This window comes from Lissotriton vulgaris, chromosome 12 (genome assembly GCF_964263255.1).
Source record: "Lissotriton vulgaris chromosome 12, aLisVul1.2, whole genome shotgun sequence".
NCBI lineage: Eukaryota > Metazoa > Chordata > Amphibia > Caudata > Salamandridae > Lissotriton > Lissotriton vulgaris.
Genome location: NC_141700.1, coordinates 61,476,889 through 61,492,929, shown reverse-complemented (window position 1 = coordinate 61,492,929; position 16,041 = coordinate 61,476,889). Strand labels below are relative to the sequence as shown.

At 49.5% G+C, this 16,041-nt stretch overlaps 1 protein-coding gene across 1 annotated transcript in view; it reads right to left on the bottom strand.

Annotated features, from left to right (window-relative positions):
* Positions 1-8,783, bottom strand: part of RAX2 (retina and anterior neural fold homeobox 2) — a 110,620-nt gene extending 101,837 nt beyond the window's left edge. Inside the window, exon 1 of the mRNA XM_086946342.1 lies at positions 8,674-8,783. The gene's annotated coding sequence lies outside the window, so the exon portion shown is untranslated. The remainder of the gene's footprint in view (positions 1-8,673) is intronic.
* Positions 8,784-16,041: the final 7,258 nt, after the last annotated feature.

Sequence of the window (16,041 nt, the reverse complement as noted above, 5' to 3'; positions counted from 1 at the left end):
CTTGCTCTTCCCAGAGCCCCCTCAGAAGCAACTGGGACCCCATTGAGGTGGTAATGGTGAATCGGAGTCAGCCCTCTGTTCCTAGTGGAGATTAAAAGGTCTCTGATGTCAGAGGCGTACGTCTGGTCCCTGGAGGTATGGGGGGGCTGGGACAGTGGACGGAAGGCAAGCCTTCAGGTGCACCCCCATTCAACCCAAGGTCAATGAATATCTATGAGCTATGAGAGGCTCAGGAGCCCCTCATCACACTCCGCAGGGCACCCCATCACTTAAGTGTGCACCACTTCATCAGGACGCCTTGCGGTATTCCTGCGCTTTATAAAACTGAAGCTGTTTTCATTCATTCTTGTCTCTTCTGCTGTCATTGAACAAACAGGGATATACCCAAATGACCCTTCAATACCTGGGTAAAGGACAAATTGTTATGTAAACAAAAAATGCTATCAAAGGAATAAATACAACAAACTAAACTTGAGTCGAGTACATTTAATTACTCTCTCTGGGGTGACTATTGTTCATCGTGAATATATCTTATCTATTCACAAAGGCACTAGTGCCCATCAACAGTGGAAAAGTACCACTCAATACAATTATTCACACATACATGAAACCAATACAAAAATCAAACACATAACATAACCCACAAAAAAATATATACATGCGAATGTCCCCTTATAAAATCCAGGAGAACCACTCAGAGGAAATCTAACCAACGTGCCTTAATATGGCTGTGTAATAAGTGGATCTAACTCTAATATGGCCCATAACAATTCAATGCATTTATAATTTATGCAGATCCCTCCAATTGACTGTCGACGCGACCACGTTTCAGCCTTTTCCTCTTTGGTTTCTTCAGGACAGGGTTAAACACATAAATGAAGGGATCGGGGATTAAACCGGATTCCGACCACGCGCTGGTTGGACACTCTGTATCGTGAATAAATCGCTCCCTCTTTCTAATCGTGACCTTCCATTATTAATTTAATTCGCAGGTGCCTCTCCCCATTTTCAATATATCTGGAGAGGCTTGCCAAGCCAAAAAGATAATTAGAAGTCCATAGTTAATACTACACACTCCTATGTCTCCATCGTCGCGCGGTAGACGTGGAACTCGTCTGCTGTCCTTGGCATTTTCGTAGGAAATGTCTGTTTTGTTATAGTCTTAATTAATTTGGGAGTCTTAAAGTGAGGCAGGCATTGTGCTTGGTGAATTATTTTGTTAAGTAGCTCAGAGTTGTGACGGGTTCCCGTAGAGGTCAGAAAGGCCGCCTCGAAGACGAGCTTCAGTGAATATGAGGTCAACTGGATTGGGGGCGATGTGATCTTTAGGAAAAGTGCCTCAGGTCACCGTTCTGTGCTGCACTACTTTGAGACAAAAGTGTTCATTTTTTATTTTATTTATTTATTTATTTATTTAAGCCAGAGGTCAGCCCAAGGGCATTGGAGCTCTTTATATGAGCACTAGTTACATTACACAAGGTCAAACTCATTTTTTTTTCCCAGCACGGGAAAATTAAGTGATTTGCCCAAAATCACAGGATGTTGAGCTGACGTCAAGACTCTAGCATAGTTCCCGTTTCCAAAGTTGACAGCTCTGGCCGTAACGCCACGGCCTCTCCCATTCTTTCCTTGTGTGAACCCCCATGAGTAGGGTATTTCCACAAAATCCTCTAAAGCATTAACTTATGGGGTGAGAGAGCAGGGGAGACTAGAGCCTTTACGCCAACCTCTCTCCTTGAACAAAGTAGGACCCTCTGCGGAGCAGTAATCAATAATGCAATCACTTCATCTCCCCTCAACTCTGTTTGCCTAACTCCCAGAAAGTTCTTAAAAGCGCCGCGTGCACCATCAGAATCAAGAGATGGGTTGAAAAAGGTTGAATTCTAGGAGGCCTTGCATGCTGGTCCAGGAGGAGGCGCGAGGCTGCACAGTTTGAGGGCACCGATGCCTCAGCAGGTGATACTCCCACAATGCCCCGCGCGCAGCCCGGGTGACGCACGCGCGCGCGCACCTGGGCGGGAGAGGGGCGCCACCTTGGCCTCCCGGAGGTGTTGACGGGCGGCGGCGGCCTGACACAGATCGCCCTACAACTGCCTCCCAGGCGCGGCCGGCAAATTGATTTCCGCCCTAGTCCGCGGGCCGTAATCAGTTCATCACTTTAAAATATTAATGCAATACGCCTTTGCCAGTTTCCCAATTACCCTAATTGAAGGCAAATTGGTTAAGCAGGCCCAATGCAGAGTTTCAGGGGCTTAGTTCTATCAGATGACAGATTTAAACCCCAATAATCCTGTTAGGGCTGAAAGCTGCTAACGCTTAGAGGCGCTGTGTCAGCTTTATCGGGGAGGGAGGGGGCGGGACAGGTGGGAAGAGGGTGGGCACGGCCGGCGAGGCTGCTCCGGGGGCGGCGGGTGAGGTGACGCGGGGGCGGCTGTGGGTCGTTGTTAAGAGTTTATGAAAGATGCCGTGTGTAGGGCCGGACATGGACAAGATCACAGCGTTCAAGGACCCTTCCCTCGATGTGTGTGGGGTCATGGGGGGGCTGACCTTTGTGGGAAGTCCAGACGGGGGGTTCTGAGACCCATAGCCTCGCAAGGGGGATGCTGTGCGTGCAGCGGTGCTTTCAACAACAACTACAGGTGCTCGCACTTTACAGTCAGGCACACTGCGATTGTGCGATTTTGAGGACGCTGTTCTTTTCCGCATAATTACAGAATTGCCTCACTTCCCACACAGCCCAACATCTGCTGCGTAATATGCAGATTTTAACAAAAATAAATGGTTTCAGCCTCAAAATAAGTTACAAAAAATACAGCAAGGCATGTTACGGAGCAGTTAAAGGCCTTCACAAAGTTTGTTTGTCTGTTCACCTTTCTTTCTGTTGCATGTGACTGCAGTTGGATGTGAAACTGGTGCCAATGGGGTGAAACATTTGCCCAGATAGTGCTAACGTGTAAAAGTGACAGACTAATGAGATAATACTATCACACAATGTTCCACACTACACATAATTAGCTTTTTCTTGGCGTATAATTTAGTCAAACCTGCCATGTAACGTGGTCCTTCCTTGCCGCATATTCCAGTGACCCTGTTTAACATCAGGAAGAGAGCCAAGGTGTCTTTCCTGAACTGTGCTGGAAACTACGAATTCCAGAGTCGTTATCGTAATTACTAGGGCAAGCAGAGGAAGGCTGGCCTACAAGTATAGCAGAATTTTGCCTGACTTTGCAATGTTTTTAAAAGATTGTGGGCCTGGAGCTTGTTCATCATCCCCCTGACATGTAACTGTCCCTGCCCCAACTCTACTTGACCTCATCGGATCATTCTTGGCAAGCAAGCATCCACATCTTAAACGTGCTTCCTGATTTGCCAGCAACAAGCACCCACAGATGCAATGTTATATAATACATACATATAGATGCAAAGCTTGTTATATGTAGCCAAAGGTGTGCACATATTAGCAGAATCACATATAGTGTCAGAGGCACACACCGATCTGTACATGGGCAAGAACATGCATGTCACTGACCTGTACCTGAACACGCGTACGCAGGGCGGTAGAAGCGACCCCTCTCTTTCTCTCGCCCCATCGCTCATTCTCTCTTTTTCCCTCACACTTTCATACTTGTGCCCTATCTCTCTCTCACACACACACACACACACATATATATATATATATATATATATATATATATATATATATATATATATATATATATGCAACCACACTACACACATTCACATCCACACATAGGTAAATGCACCCAATGAAGCATATACACATAGGACACATACACACAGGACACTATACTTTCTGAAGTACAAATAATACCAAAAATGACCGTAAGTAGTCTCATTATTATTATAAATATGAGTGTGCCCCAATTTGTAAACTATCTTAACTCCTTCCACATATCGCACTCAAAGTAGTGGAGCTTCCACGTGGGGAAAGAGCTAAAGCTGGGAACCCCCGTTGGTGACACAAATAAGGGGTTCTGTGCTCACCCTACTCATGTTAAGCTGTGTTTTCAACTCTCTATACCACAGCATTCTATTTCATCGACTTTTCGAGTCGCCCGTTCCCTCATATGTGGCTTGTTTCATTCCTGTCCAACCACATCCAGAAACTCAAACTTCACTGATTTCTCGCTGACACTACTCAAGCGAGCTGCTGACTCCACTTTAATGTTGTCCCCTGACACCTCTTGCTCATTTTGCACATAGAACTAACTTTTATAAGTAATATTTATCATGTTCCAATTTGAGAATGAAGCCTGCGGGAGAGCGTAGCCAGTACAATACACTTTACGATCTTAAAATATGAAGAGTCGCTGGCCCTTCGCTGCACATTGCATCTAATTTTTGAAGCAGTATATACTATGTCTCTACTCAAGAACACATTTTGTGTTTGTCTTGCTCAATTTGCACATCAAGCCAATTTTTGGATGAAATGTTTATCATGTTTCAATGTAAGAATGAAGCCTGCGTTTTCCAGTTCTTGCTGCCTATGCACCTTACACTTTTAAATTACGAATATTACTTGACCACTTCTGTAATGATTAATGTTACAACTCTCATTTTCAATCACGAAGCCGTGTTTAGCTTGTTTCTTTTATGCCAAAATTGTTATGGTTTTAATTGAATAAACAATAAAATTTACCTTACCTGACACCTCTTTAATGGTTGTCCCCCCCCGACACCTCTTTAACGGTGTCGCCCAGGCACCTCTTTAATGGTTGTCCCCCCCGACATCTCTTTAGCGGTTGTCCCCCTGACATCTCTTTAGCTGTTGTCCCCCTGACATCTCTTTAGCTGTTGTCCCCCTGACATCTCTTTAGCGGATGTATGACGGTACAACGCGTGGTATTACCACGCGTACCGTTACAACGCAGGTTTTACAACGCAAGTCGTTACAACGACTTGCGTTGGGGGGTGCTGGATAGTGAATAGTTTAATTTACTATTCCAACTCCAGTCCCCGTGGATAGTAGGGAAGATGTTGGATAGTAAATTAAACTATTCCCTATCCTAGAGCGCCCTCCAGCGAAAGTCGTTGTAACGACTTTCGTTGTAAAACCTGTGTTGTAATGGTACAGCGTTGTAATAGTTTCGTTGTAAAGGATGTTCCCCCTCTTTAGCGGTTGTCCCCCTGACACCTCTTTAACGGATATCCCACTGACACCTTTTTAACTGTTGTCCCCCTGACACCTCTTTAGTGGTTGTCCCCCTGACACCTCTTTAGCGGTTGTCCCCCTGACACCTCTTTAGCGGTTGCCCCCATGACACCTTCTTAGCGGTTGCTTCCATTATTCCATGGGGAGGAGCGGTGGAGAACGGAGACCCTATTAGAGGTGCCGTCTCGCATTAACGTACATACAGTCACAGTATACGCCGGTTATCTTCCCGAGCGCGCTGATCCTCCTCCGCCTTGCAGTTCCCTTAAGGGGTCCAGGATCAACATACACCCCGACCCTCAAATTGCACATTGCAGCTAACTCGGGGGACTGGAACCACCATTCGAATTGGAACTGAGTGCCAAGTTCATTCAGGAATACGTTGTGGTCTATTGTGATCATTCGTTTATACCAGCTTTCTACGAGCAACCTCATCTAGGACTATTGAACCGACCTGACTATTTAGTATATGCCCTGATGAAATTCCCTAGGCACGAATGGGAATGAAACGCGTTGGCTGTGCCGTTGTATGTAAATGAAAATAAAGAATATATTCAAGACAAGAACAGAAGACCTACACATTTAATGAACATTTTGTGCTATTGACTTTACTGAGTGCGCCTCTCTATTCTTTTGTATTATTGCTCTGACTGACATCCTCGGCAGCGGATGGTGAGAGTAGCTGCACCACCAAGAATTTTTTTGAAACAGACAAAGTCGATGTGCGAAACCTTGGTCAGCTGCTGTGTGCTTTGGTTTATTGGATATCCCACTGACACCTCTTTAAAGGATATCCCACTGACACCTCTTTAAGGGTTGTCCCCCTGACACCTCTTTAACGGTTGCCCCCCTGTCACCTCTTTAATGGTTGCCCCCCTGACACCTCTTTAACGGTTGTCCCCCTGACACCTCTTTATCCGTTGTCCCCCTGACACCTCTTTAACGGTTGTCCCACTGACACCTCTTTAAGGGTTGTCCCCCTGACACCTCTTTAACGGTTGCCCCCCTGTCACCTCTTTAATGGTTGCCCCCCTGACACCTCTTTAACGGTTGTCCCCCTGACACCTCTTTATCCGTTGTCCCCCTGACACCTCTTTAACGGTTGTCCCCCTGACACCTCTTTAATGGTTGTCCCCCTGACACCTCTTTAACGGTTCTCCCTCTGACATCTCTTTAACGGTTGCCCCCCTGACACCACTTAACCGGTTGTCCCCCTGACACCACTTAACCGGTTGTCCCCCTGACACCACTAAACCGGTTGTCCCCCTGACACCTCTTTAATGGTTGTCCCCCTGACACCTCTTTAACGGTTATCCCACTGACACCTCTTTAAGGATTGTCCCCCTGACACTTCTTTAGCGGTTGTCCCCCTGACACCTCTTTAACGGTTGCCCCCCTGACACCTCTTTAACGGTTGTCCCCCTGACACCTCTTTAACTGTTCTCCCTCTGACACCTCTTTAAGGGTTGTCCCCCCGACACCTCCTTAACGGTTGTCCCCTGACACTTCTTTAACAGTTGTCCCCCTGACACCACTTAACCGGATGTCCCCCTGACACCTCTTTACCGGTTGTCCCCCCGACACCTCTTTACCGGTTGTCCCCAACACCTCCTTAACGGTTTCCCCCAACACCTCTTTAACGGTTGTCCTCCCGACACCTCTTTAACGGTTGTCCCCCCGACACCTCTTTAACGGTTCTCCCTCTGACATCTCTTTAACGGTTGCCCCCCTGACACCACTTAACCGGTTGTCCCCCTGACACCACTTAACCGGTTGTCCCCCTGACACCACTAAACCGGTTGTCCCCCTGACACCTCTTTAATGGTTGTCCCCCTGACACCTCTTTAACGGTTATCCCACTGACACCTCTTTAAGGATTGTCCCCCTGACACTTCTTTAGCGGTTGTCCCCCTGACACCTCTTTAACGGTTGTCCCCCTGACACCTCTTTAACGGTTGCCCCCCTGACACCTCTTTAACGGTTGTCCCCCTGACACCTCTTTAACTGTTCTCCCTCTGACACCTCTTTAAGGGTTGTCCCCCCGACACCTCCTTAACGGTTGTCCCCCTGACACTTCTTTAACAGTTGTCCCCCTGACACCACTTAACCGGATGTCCCCCTGACACCTCTTTACCGGTTGTCCCCCCGACACCTCTTTACCGGTTGTCCCCGACACCTCCTTAACGGTTTCCCCCAACACCTCTTTAACGGTTGTCCTCCCGACACCTCTTTAACGGTTGTCCCCCCGACACCTCTTTAACGGTTGTCCCCCCGACACCTCTTTAATGGTTGTCCCCCAACACCTCTTTAACGGTTGTCCCCCGACACCTCTTTAACGGCTGACCCCCCGACACCTCTTTAACGGTAGTCCCCCCGACACCTCTTTAACGGTTGTCCCCCCGACACCTCTTTAATGGTTGTCCCCCAACACCTCTTTAACGGTTGTCCCCCCAACACCTCTTTAACGGTTGTCCTCCCGACACCTCTTTAATGGCTGTCCCCCTGTTGTCCCCCCAACACCTCTGTAAGGGTTGTCCCCCGACACCTCTTTAACAGTTGTCCCCCAGGCAGCACTTTAATGTTTGTCCGACAGGCAGCACTTTAAGGGTTATGTTTGACTGATGATTATTAGGGGAAAAACAAGCTACATGGCCACTCCCAAGGGACCATTACTCAGTGAATATTTAGCTCAAACCCACACTTGTGGTGTGTCCAAGCCTTGATGTATCTAAGCTTTGTGAAAATCATTGAATGCAACTTAAAAGTAATGTACCCCAGTACAAACGGTGTATCAAAGCCAGTTACATCTCCTCATCTTCAGCCAATCAGCTCAAACCGTGAAGCCAAGAGCTGACTTTCAGCCTGGACCATGGCACACGGTGAGGTAACAGTTCTGGTACCAACAACCTTCCTCTTTCTCTTATCCCTCTTTTATCTGCTCTCTTCCCATCTCGTAGTCCACTTATCTGCTGTCTCTCACCTATCCATCTCTTGCCTACTTGCCTATCCTATTTTCTTTATTATTGTCTAGTTCCCACTCTATCAACCTATAAATCCACCTGCCTTATTTCTTCTATTCTTTTTTACTGCCACTTCCTCAATGCTCACATATTTCCCCTTCTCTGCTTCCTTTTTAACTCCTTGTTGCCTTCCCTTGCTATATTCTCCCTTTGGTCTGTTTTCTGTGTCTTTTCCTATGTTCAGATATCTCCACCGAACACCCCAACAAATATTGCTTTCTGTGTGGTTGAACTGTGAGATGGAGCAGTCTCTTAACATCTGTCGCAGTCCCCTGCCGTGGCCTAACAGAACAGGGGCAGCCATTGTGGTTTGACATCCCCCCGTCTGAGCACCCACGCTGATGATGGTTTAAGATCTTTTGCCCAACCATTGCCACGAGACAGTCGCCTGTTCCACCCCTCGCCTGGTAGTGAAGTGGCCACAAAAAGCCTGGGCAGGACTGGAGAGCTATGTGCTCCCTGGATAGACCATGCACTCACCTCTTGAAAGGGTGTACTGATGCAGGGTGCATACGGATGCAGGGTACGGCCCGTGCTCCGTGGTGAGGTGTCCTGACTCGGAGTGCAGCCGAGCACATTTCTTGGCTGTACCGATTGTTGCTCGTTGGCCGCCTCCATGGAAGTTGAGAGCAGCCCATAGCAGGTGCATGGCAGGAAGTACAGACAGGATGTGGGCAGTATGCCTTCCATGCATCCTTGCTGCTTCTGATGTAGGGAATGGCCGCAAAGCATTTCTTGTTGTAAAATACTGAAGATGATGGAGCAACCGCCATGCATCTTTTGACAGAATTTAATGATGTAGAGAAAGTGGTCCCACGCATTCCTTGGCATGATCTAATGTAGAAGATAAATTGGTCTCCGTGCACTCCTTGTTGAGGTATGCTGTACTCCATGGCATGACGCAGTGATGGAGGGTACAGTCCATGTGTTCCATGGCATGATATACTGGTGAAGGTTGAGTGCTCTCCATGTGGTGCACGGCATGACATACTCTTGTAGATAGAGTGGTCTCAATGTGCAACATGGCACGATGCACTCATGTAGATAGAGTGGTCCCTATGTGGTCCACGGCATGAGGCACTTGTGTAGACAGACTGATTAATCCACGCGGTCCATGGCTTGGCGCACTGATGTAGATAAAGTGGTCTGTACGAAGTCCACGGCATGACGTATTGATGTAGATCGAGTGATGCCCACACAGTCCATTGCAAGAAGTACTGATGTAGACTATATCTCTAGGGCACGGTGCACTAAAGAAGGTAGAGTGGTCCCCACAAGTTCCATCTTGAGGTGCACCAATGAAGAGTGCAGTCTCAACGTGTTTTTACGGCATGACGCAGCATGATGTACTGCTGAAGATGGAATAATTCCTAGATGGTCCAAGATATGATGTACTGATGTAGACAGCATGCTCTCCAGCCGGTCCATGGCATGATGTGCTGATGTAGATAGCATGCTCTCCAGCTGGTCCATGGCATGACGTACTGATGTAGATAGAGTGGTCCCAGACAGTCCATGGCATGATGCACCCATGTAGAGTATTTCTTTATGGCATCAAATACTAAGGAAGATAGAGTGGTAACTGTGAGTTCCATCTTGGTGCGCACTGATGCCGAGGTGCAGCCTGAAAGCGTTCTGTGGCATGACGTACTGATGCACAGTCCTTCCCCAAACACCGTTGACCGTACGTGCTGCTTTAGCTCAATGGCGACCATTCCGTGACAGTATCTGCTGATGCAGCCTCGCAGTCTTGAGAAATCTTATTATCAATTTGCACTTTTAACAAGCATTATTGAAGCCCTAATGTGGTGATCCCATTATCAATTTTTCAATTTGTGGGAGAAGCCTGGCCTCTGTTTCTTGCATCTGAGTACTTGGAGCAAGGCAGGGAGGTAGTCGCGGGGGAATCTGTTGGAACAGAGGTAGCACAATACCAGGCATCACAGAGGCAGTCCACCATCCTCGGGTGATGGGGAGACCAAGCACACAGACTCATTCTCCCAGCACCTTGTTTCAGTTGTTGACAGAGGTGGACAGATCACTGACCGAGATAACCTTTCCCCCTGTTGCCCTAAGGTAACATGAGGACATGCATGCCATGTGCATATGCAGTAATGAGGTGACCGAAAGGGCTGGAGGGCTGAAAGGGCTGGTGGCAGTCAGTAAACAGACTACAGATTTAGACAACATGCAGTATGTAAAATTACAGCTGCAGGTGGAGGAGAACAGTGTGTTATGTTGTTCGGATTTGAGGGTGCACATATCACCCATAAGGGTATCCTGGCGCCTGAGAAGAGATTGTAGGAAAGTGGGTTTCTGTTGCAGTAACCCCACCGCTTTTTGCCAGCTTTCTGATGCACTTTGGCAGTGACCTAGGGCACATCAAGCCAATCAGGTTCCCAGGGCATGTGTTTTCTCTCCAAACTGTACCTTTGTACCCCCCAATTGGCACCGCTCTGGCCACAAGTAAGTCCCTTGTAAAAGGTACCAAGGGTACCAAGGGCACTGTAACTAGGGAAGGTCTCTAAGGTCTGCAGCCCCTATTGTGTCACCCTTAGGGGCCATGCACCCTGACAGCCACACACTGCTGTTCCAGACTGTATGTTTTGGTGCAGAGAAAAGTGAAGAGTTGACATGGCACATGTCCCCGAGTGCCATACCTGCAACCCACTGCCTGGAGCCAAGTAAGTCACTCCTCTTGCAGGGTGCACTAGCCCCCAGGCGAGGGTACAGTTGCATGAGCACTGTACCCCACAGTGTCTGAGTCCATTCTTAGACATTGTAAGTGCAGTAATGCCATAAACTGTATATGGTCTGGGAGTTGGTCATTATGAACTCCACAGCACCAAAATGGCTTTACTGAAATCTTGGAAGTTTGGTAGCAAACTTCTCAGTACATTAAGGGCCATATGCATCAACACATTTTCCCATAGACACAGAATGGGCAAAACCCTTTGATGCATCTGGCCCTAAACCCACACTGATGCCAGAGTGGGATTTAATGTAAAATGCACACAGAGGGCATCTTAGAGCCCTGGGGTGGTTCCTGAATGGCTGCCCGCCATTTGCCACCACCAGACACTTTTCTGGGTCCCTGGGTAGAGAGCCGCCGCTCTTTGGGTTCAGAAACAAGGTCCTTCGGAGTCAGAGGTGTCATGCCTCCTCCCCCAGGATGGGCTGGATCCATGAAGGGGAAGCTTCAAATGCCTGGCGCTTTTGTAAGCTGTCCCTCCCTTTTGCAGCCCCCAGCAACTGGCTCCCACCAGTTCTGATTCCCAATTTAGGCATGGGAATCGGTGGGAAAACCTAGTTAGGAGGAGAGGTGTCCACCTTTGCCAACCCCACCCCTCAGGTGGGGGAGGCGTTGGTGAAGCACACATCTCAGCCCTCTCCATTTTGAAGATGAGGGGACCCATCCAATTAGAGAGAGGTTCATGCTCCCCCTCCCACTGAAGGGTGTCACCTTGGGGTGGGTACCAATGGGTACCCACCCCAAGGAAGGGACCCATTGGTCCTGACCGCATACCCCTGTAACACCCCTAAATGTAGAATTTAGGGGCAACCTCGAACCTTGTCTCCTCAGATTAAAGGAAGAAAGAAGGACCGAAGAGCTGTGCTGACCCTGAAAGAAGAGGACTTCAGTAAAACTCCGGCGTGTCCAGCAGCCCCCCAGAGCCCAGAGGCCCTGCCCTGCAACCATCTTAAACACTCTTTGTCCCATGAGCACCAGATTTGCTCAAACAAAGACTCCAAGACCAGAACCCGGATTCAGGCTGCTCTGCGGTTCTGCACCACTCTGCACCCGATGTCCACGGCCCGTGTTCAAGTGGCCCAACACCAGGAGGAGGTCTTTCCAGTGATCCTGACCTGGTATCTGGTGATCCCCGACCTCCCTCAGGCTACAAGACGATGCCTGCAGCCTCAACCTGAAGGGTCCACCCTGACCGCGACCGGAACTGGTAAGAAGACCCGATGCCAAAAGACACCCCTGCACCCGGGGGTCACCCAACCAACAGTGTCCAGGCATCCCCAAAAATCCAACTTACCTCTCCAGCTGGTGGTCGCCTTCAGGAAGTCTCCCTGCCTGAGCCAGCAGCATCTTTACCGAACCAAAGCTCTCTATTGCAATCCACAGGGTCCCTGATGACTCCTTGGCGCACTGCACCTGGCCACCCCTGTGCTGCTGGTGGTGCAGCTCCTGTGCTGATTGTTGGCCCCTGCAGTGCTGACCTTGGGTGTGGGAGAAAAGCTCCTGGGCAGCCCCTGACCAAAGGCCCCCTTAGCCCCATTGGTTAACATTGGGCCCCAGCACGCAGCACCCGGACGCCCAAGTGCCCCTGGTGGTGCACTTTGAGTGCCCACTGGACTTTGGGAAACCTTGTTCCTAACCCTCAAGACTTCCCCCGTAAGTCATTTACTTACCTGAGAAACTACTAATCCTTTTTCCCCTCCTAGGAACCAATGTTACGAATTCTGTTCCTAAAATTGTGGCAAGTTGAACTTTTTGGATGAAAAGATAAGTAATTATCATGCAAACCTGAAAAGGTATTACTTATCTTGTATTGTAGGATCACCGGTGTGGTATCTAGGCATACCACCCGAGTAGTCGATGTAATCCAAAAGTAATCTAAAAGTATTCCAAAAGTAAATACTGTGTATTTTAAACAGTTTTTAAAGCATATACAAACCTGTAACAATTGCATATTCTACCACAACTGAATTTCTTGTAAAGCATAATTTACTTACCTGTGCCAAGTCCTGCTTGGTTCTAGAAATAAAACTTAAGTATAACTTTGTTATACTTACCCAATTGGTCTGGATTCTGTCTCCGAGTGTGTGTAATCAGTCCTTGATTGAGTGAATACAATAAAAGCTGAACACACCCTCCTAATAGTCCTAACTGCTCGACCACACTACCACAAAGAAAACTGTTAGTGATTATCTAAATTTAGGCTCTGCTATACCTCTGGGGACTCCCCTGACTCTGTCCACACTGTACCTTACTTTGATATAGTATATACAGAGCCAGTTTCCTTCAGAGATGCCCTAGCCCACGGGTACTTATGGTACGGCCCGCGGGCCGCTAGCGGCCCGGCAAACCTTCCCCGCTGGCCCGCGGACCTAGCAGTACTAGTGTTTATTAGAAACATTTCTAAAGAGTGTCTGCAACCGGAGCGCGACTCCGAGAGACTGCTGCTCTTTGGGGGCCGGGCGATTCATTTCCATAGTCAGAGTAGAGCTGCAGGGGCCTACGAAGAGGTGAAATACTACTAAGTCCCTTTAACATGCAAATGTTCTTTTAAAGACCCGTGAAGTTGACGGGTGTGGCTGGGTGTGTGCCCTGAAGCTGTCTCAGCCCGGACGCACACAGGCAGGGTGAGATGACAGGGCAGAATTCCTCTAAATTAAATACAGAGAAACAGAAAGGCAATAATTTGAATGTTGGCGCAGATGGCCGATAGAAATACTTATTGACCCTCTACTACTTCATTGTCTTCAGTGAATCATTAATTGTTCCAATGTTTGTATTGAAATCAACACCGAGAATAAATTTCAATATTGATTCAGCCAATCAAAGCTTTGAAATCTTCTATTGACTACTTTGGCATATTTTCCATGTGTAGTACGAAGCTGAGGCATGATGCACAAAATAGGGTCAGTGGACAAGATTGTTCTCTGATGAGGGTGAGGTCAAAATAAGAGGTGCGAATAGCTTAACTGGGCACAGCTTGGCTGGTGCTACGTGGCGCGAATTGCCCTTCCCCTCGTTAGGGGCCTTCAGTTCAGGGTAACTTCAGGCAGGCAATTAACAGTAGTTCATGCCCTCACTAGAATGCAATAACGCGACGATGGGTAAAAGATTTAATTGTCGGTGCCAGGGTGAGCAGACTTGATATAACCTCATCCAAGGAGGGAGGGAGACAGAGGAAGAGGGAGGGAAAGGGAGGGAGAGTGCAACCAAGAAATGGAGATCGAGAAAGGGAGACAGATAGAAGGAGGGAGGGAGGGTGACAGAGGGAGGAGGGCGACAGAGGGAGGGGGACAGAGGGAGGGAGGCGGAGTGAGGGAGGCGGAGTGAGGGAGGCGGAGTGAGGGAGGCGGGGGAGGGAAGCGGAAGTGAGGGAAGGGGAGTGAGGGGAGGGAGTTAGGCAGGCAGAAGTGAGGGAGTGAGGGAAGGGGAGTGAGGGAGTAAGGGAAGGGGAGTGAGGGAGTGAGGATAGGGGAGTGAGGGAGTAAGGGAAGGGGAGTGAGGGAGTGAGGATAGGGGAGTGAGGGAGTGAGGAAAGGGGAGTGAGGGTGAGGGAAGGGGAGTGAGGGTGAGGGAAGGGGAGTGAGGGAAGGGGAGTGAGGGAGTGAGGGAAAGGGAGGGAGGGAGTGAGGGAAGGGGAGTGAGGGAAGGGGAGTAAGGGGAGGGAGGGAAGGGGAGTGAGGGAAGAAGAGTGAGGGAAGAAGAGTGAGGGAAGAAGAGTGAGGGAAGAAGAGTGAGGGAAGGACAGTGAGAAGGGAGTGAGGTAAGGGGAGTGAAGGAAGAGGAGTGAAGGAAGGGGAGTGGGAGTGAGGGAAGGGGATAGGGGAGGGAGAAAGGGAAGGGGAAGTGGGAGCGGGGGAAGGCGAGTGAGGGTGAGGGAAGGGGGGAGAGGGAAGGGGAGTGAGGGAGAGGGAAGGGGACTGAAGGAGAGGGAAGGGGAGTGAGGGAGAGGGGAGGAGAGAGGGAATGAGAGAGGGAAGGAGAGGGAGGGAGTGAGGGAAGGGGAGTGAGGAAGGGAGGGAGGGAGTGAGGGAAGGGGAGTGAGGGTGAGGGAAGGGGAGTGAGGGTGGGGGAAGGGGAGTGAGGGAGGGAGGGAGTGAGGGAAGGGGAGTGAGGGAAGGAGAGTGAGCGAAGGGGAGTAAGGGGAGGGAGGGAAGGGGAGTGAGGGGAGAAGAGTGAGGGAAGAAGAGTGAGGGAAGAAGAGTGAGGGAAGGACAGTGAGAAGGGAGTGAGGTAAGGGGAGTTAAGGAAGGGGAGTGGGAGTGAGGGAAGGGGATAGGGGAGGGAGAAAGGGAAGGGGAAGTGGGAGCGGGGGAAGGCGAGTGAGGGTGAGGGTGAGGGAAGGGGCAGAGGGAAGGGGAGTGAGGGAGAGGGAAGGGGAGTAAAGGAGAGGGAAGGGGAGTGAGGGAGAGGGGAGGAGAGAGGGAATGAGAGAGGGAAGGAGAGGGAGGGAGTGAGACAGTCAGAGAGAGGGAGAGTGAGGCAGAGTGGGTGAGACAGAGGGAGAGGGATGGAGGGAGGGAGACAGAGAGGGAGGGAGACAGAGAGAGCGAGAGGGAGGGAGACAGAGAGAGCGAGAGGGAGGGAGATAGAGAGATAGAGAAAGAGAGACAGAGATGTGTCCATGCGGGTCTTGTGGCTCAGTGGACGAAGACGTCTGCTGGAGGGACCTGTGTTCAACCTCATAGTCACAGTTTTTTTTGTTACTCTAGGCCCGCCCCCACCCCCACTGACCCCGCCCCCACCGGTGCGGCCCTCGGACACAAACCACACTGTAAATTTGGCCCCCAAGAGAAAGTTTGTGAGTGCCCATGCCCTAGCCAAACTGAGGAGCATCTATTGGAAGGTTTTCATTTTTTTGCTGAATTTGAGGACGGAGCAGGCAGCTCTTATCTAGAGGTGGACCTTGTTCCAAGCTTTAGAGGCGATGTGTGGGAAAGAGCGACCCACCGCGTTGGCTCGCTGTGTGTGAGGGACGTGGACAAGGAGTGGGCTATCCGAGCGGAGGTGTCTAGCCGGGGTGTGGAAGTGGATGTTGTTGTTGAGGCCGGCTGGGCCGTGGAAATGTAGAGCGTTGTAGGTTTGAGTGAGGAGCTAGA